General features: G+C 34.0%; 1 long non-coding RNA gene across 1 annotated transcript; it reads left to right on the plus strand.

Annotated features, from left to right (window-relative positions):
• Positions 1–462: 462 nt before the first annotated feature.
• On the plus strand, positions 463–4,075 carry LOC135777795 (uncharacterized). Its single transcript, XR_010544347.2, has 7 exons — positions 463–482; positions 2,333–2,392; positions 2,489–2,533; positions 3,225–3,302; positions 3,413–3,466; positions 3,698–3,869; positions 3,974–4,075. It is a non-coding gene; the product is annotated as an uncharacterized lncRNA (long non-coding RNA).
• The last annotated feature ends 858 nt before the right edge of the window (positions 4,076–4,933 follow it).

The raw sequence follows: 4,933 nt of genomic DNA on the forward strand, positions 1-4,933 counted from the left end.
ACGTAAATTTTCCTTAAATCATCAAAACACCCAAATTCAATGAAACAAAAACAACAACAATGTATTTAAGATGAGACACATTCAGCATTTATAATTTTTTCTCTTTTTTTGTTTGACTTTGTTCAAAGTTTCTACAGTAGCTTGTTCACAGTAGACCAAAGGTATGATGATTAATTATAAATGCAATATGGTTGAAAGGTCAGTAAACAAACAACAAAAAGGTAATTTCTTAATAGAATGTCTATACATTTTTTGCTTTTGTTACATATTTCATACATCAAAATCATTAAACGTTAATAATTATGTATTCCAACTTGTTGCAGCTTGACAAAAATGTAGCTTGAAGGAGAAGGGACAGCTGAGTAACAAAGTCCTGGTACGCAGACGACGATACTATTACACTGACAAGAGTGTAATGATGATGGAGACACAAGCCAGAGAAAGGGGGGACCAAACACCAGGCAGAATTCTGCATGAGTCAGGTAAGCATAATGAGTTACAGCAGTGGTTCTCAACTCTGTTCATGGAGTCCCACTGCTTTGTGCATTCTGTATGTCTTTTTGATCTGACAGACTGAGGCTGCGTCCAAATATCACTTTGTGCATCCTATCGTGCATCATGTTCTGGATGTAAAGCATGAGACTTTTAATTGTATGTTAACATTTCTATGGTGTTCACTGCATTATTGTTATGCATTTTGTGAAACATCTGCAACATTGTGTCGTTTATTTAGGGACTACTGAATAAATAATACACTTTAATAAAGCTACATACTCAAAACAAAGAGCATTTTTACAGGAGCAAAGAATTCTGCATCTAAAAGTTTGATATAAGCAAATGTTCATTTCAGAGTGTTCATTTTATTTACAGAAAAACTTAAAAATGTTAAATATAAATTAAAAGTAGTAAATAAAACACAAATACGTTTTGGTGCAAATTGCTGGCACTACCTGGATTGAAATTTTTACACATGCTAAGTGTGTCCCATCGGATGAATAATTCTACATGCACGCTTGGGATCTTCACGCCCACTAGAATACTTAGGCCAAATACAAAAAAAAAAACGTAATGTAAGTAGTCTAGTGCAAAGACAACAAGTGTGAACATTTGGACACAGCCTCAGTTCAGTTCATGAAGATCTCTACTAATGAGCTGATGATTTGAATAAGGTGTGTTAAATAAGGAAGACATACAAAATGTGAATAGCAGAGGACCTCGAGGAACAATGTTTAGGAACAGTTACACTGTATAAAACATTAACTAAACAGACAAATTATTTGTCATAGCTTCAATAAACAAAAGAATGTCACCTGCATTTTAGTTTCCAGCATTTTTCCACAATGAAGCCAAACTGGAAGAAAATAAGCTTCTGCTTTTGAAGCCAAACTGGAAGAAAATAAGCTTCTGCTTTGCATCTGACATCAATTCAGAAACCTGCAAAAATAATCACAAGAGAATGAAGAATGTTTTAATTATACATAGAAATAAGCGCTAAGGAGCAGCATGGTTTACAGTAAAATTATGAGGTACTCACACTATGCATACGGTATCATACCAAAGTATGTTTTACCTTCAAAGATTGGTGTGACTAGTGTGAGCGCTCCGTACCCTACTACACTTGGTCTCTGCAACAGTCCAGTTTAGTTCATGGTAGGGGGGCAATATTTTGAAACATAAATATTTTCAAATTATTTGCGACCCTTACAAAGACACTAATTTCCCACAGCCAGCAACAGCACAATGTTTGTCTGACATCACAATCTTACTGTTATTACAACTTTATGATTGTCAACAACTACTACTTTAGACTGAACACCAGTGGGCGGAGCCAACGATATAATGATGTGCTGTGTCTTTCTGTGGGGGAGGTCAAATGAAAATTAATCTAGCTAGTGACATCACTACTCCAGCCATTTTACATTGGTAAAAGAAGAATGCTGTGTGCGATTCACTTATGTTTCCATGATTGCAAAAACTTATCGAAGTACATATAGAATTGTTTAAGTGTCATAATTAAAACATGCCTAAATTGGCAGTGACCCTTGCTTAAGTCGACACAAAACTCAAGTGCAAATCATGACACTCATATTAAGTGTAGTTTTGCAAATTATTGTAACACAGATATCAGATATGAATAGTGTCTTATGTAAATATAAAAAGAGCAGAACAAAAAATGAATATAGTCATAACAATATGATCTGTGCATTAAGATTTGCAATGTAAATGTAGTCTTATTGTGACGAGAAAACTTGGTTATTGCTGGAATCATGAATGGTCTGAATAGGATTTGAGTTTGTTTACTTGTGAAACTTACCTGCTCCACCATTTACAGATCCAGTGGGTGCAGATCATCATACAGATGGTTCAAGTGTGGATCCACCTAATATTCAAGGTAAAAGAGCATTTGTTCACAGCATTATCTAAGAAAACATATCACTAGATATTACATATTAGATGTTAATGTCTGACTCTGATCCATACGAAACAGATTTTCTGTCCTGGGACAATCGGCTAACCATCAAGAAAGAACACAGTAGGTTAACAAGAATCTGACCTCACGTTTGATCATTACAAAATTATGGCAGTACATTACACATTTAAGGACTGTTATTCCTCTGGCTGATTTAAAAATACTCAAAAGTTCTTAAAAAGAAGCAGCCCTAGTTATTTTGGCTTGTTAAACATAAACTATATAGACATAACTATTCTATTCTAGAAAAAACGTTTGATGCTAAATTTATAGCAAGAGTTTTGGCAAGGCCCTTTTCAATACCAACTTAAGAATGACCCTACAAACAAAGTAAGGTTCAAACAGAAAATGAGTGATTCAGTCTGGTGTGGAAGAACTTTGACTGGTCTGAATAAAGGCCAGACCTTAACTCAGCTAACATCTTTGATATGACTCAAAGGTTTTTAGCCAAAAACTCATCACCTAAACCTATCAATGACTTGTACAAGAAGGTGTAGTCATTTCGGAACAGAAAAAGGCACTTACAAAACTGTTGCAACAAAAATCAAAACAAAACTCTTTGTAGTGGTATTATATGGTATAGCATTTATATTTGTTTTGATTGGACATACTGGAATAAATAAGCATGTTTATTAGAATGAGGCCTCCCAATACTTTTGTCTAGTGTATTTGCCACAGACAGGATAACGCAATCCTTAGAGTGTGCTTCTTTGTAAATGTGACAAATGAAAATGACCTGATCCATCATTTCCAGCTCCAGTGGGCATCCTTTATCCATCCAGACCCTCATACAGATGGTTGGAGTTTTGATTCACCTAAAGTACCATGCAAGGTAAAAGAGCATTTGTTGACATAATTAGGAAGAAAACATAAACGCATTGTTCATGGCATTTAAATACAACATAACACTGTTTAATACTACCTTTTCTGTTCAATCCATAGAGCACTCATTTTCACTCGTGAGACCATGGTGTGACCTGCAAGGTCGAATGGAGAGTAAGTTGCCTAAAAAAAAAAAAAAGTATTTAAAATCGTCATTAGCTAAACATCAACATGTCTGAGGCAGATGCAGGTATGATAATCCGTCCAACATTCAAAACCTCACAGTAAATCTACAGTCTTGAGTACTGTTTTAAATCAATGTACACATATGCTCATTATGAATTTTAATAAAAAATACTAAATGTATATAAAAAGCCTCAATTCAATTATTTTTTGATATTGCAGCTGTAAACGAGACAATCTTGGAGTCACCTGCATTCACTGGTCCAGTTGTTAGTCCAATTACAGATGGAGATTATAGAAGAGGATGATGTCTTTTCTGCAACATCTTTCTAGACTGATAAAAGATCTAGACAGGCTTGAACAAAAGTTAACAGAGGGGCTTATATAGAGAATGGTAAGAACCATTTATCCGTCAAACTTTTTACCAATTATTGTAAACATAAACAATATTATATAATTTGTTTTAAACATTACTTCAATGTACTGTATCTGTTTAAGGTGAGCAGCTACACATAAAAGAAGAACATGGAGAATCTGCCCAGAGGTGTTAACCTGCAATGCAGCTATACAACTAAATTGATGCAGGCGGAAACAATGTGTGTATGTTATGTCCAAATGTTGTTATGTTCAAATGTTTTACAATATACTTAAACTAAACTGGTGGACCTGTCATTATTGCATTAGTCAAGTATATCTGAGTAGGTTAAGTTTACATATCAACATCAATAAATATATATGAATAAATATCAGTCTTGACAGCAAACATAATAATGTTAAATAAAATAATAATTACAGCTTTTTAAGAAATTTACACGAGCTCAAACTATCAGTGAAATTAACTATCAAAAACCTAAAGTAACCACAGACACGTGAATAAAATATCTAACGTGAACTAGCTAGTTACTGTACATACATTGCTTATTATCAACGAAATTTCTAGTTAACTGATCCCACACTCAGCATTATTAAAATGTATTATTACTACATACCTTAAACAAATGTTCCCTTAAATCGCCAGACCAGGACAGGTTTCTTTCTTGCCCTTCTTCTTTTGCATTGCGACGTTGATATAAGTGCATGGTGTGGTGTAGCACGAATTTAACGCAAAGAAGCTCATATTAATAATATACACGATATTGACGATTAATACGGATGATTTTATCTTTGTTTGACATTCTAATCAGAGTTATATTGAGGAAACAAAGAAAACATATGACAAAGTTTGTAAAATTAATTTTTCCTTATTTTTTGTAATGGTTTCTTTTAGAATGCAACTGCTGCAGATGAAGAATCCGTCCGTCTACCACTGAAGGAGACGCGGAAAATTCCATCCAAGATGTTCTTTGCCCGAGGAAGCATTTGATTAATTTAAAGATATTGTGTTTCTTTGTATGTTATAGAAAAACGTTGCTTTTTTTGCATACACTCATGTAAATGTTTTCCTTTGTCTAATTTTAA

This window comes from Paramisgurnus dabryanus, chromosome 22 (assembly GCF_030506205.2).
Source record: "Paramisgurnus dabryanus chromosome 22, PD_genome_1.1, whole genome shotgun sequence".
Lineage (NCBI taxonomy): Eukaryota > Metazoa > Chordata > Actinopteri > Cypriniformes > Cobitidae > Paramisgurnus > Paramisgurnus dabryanus.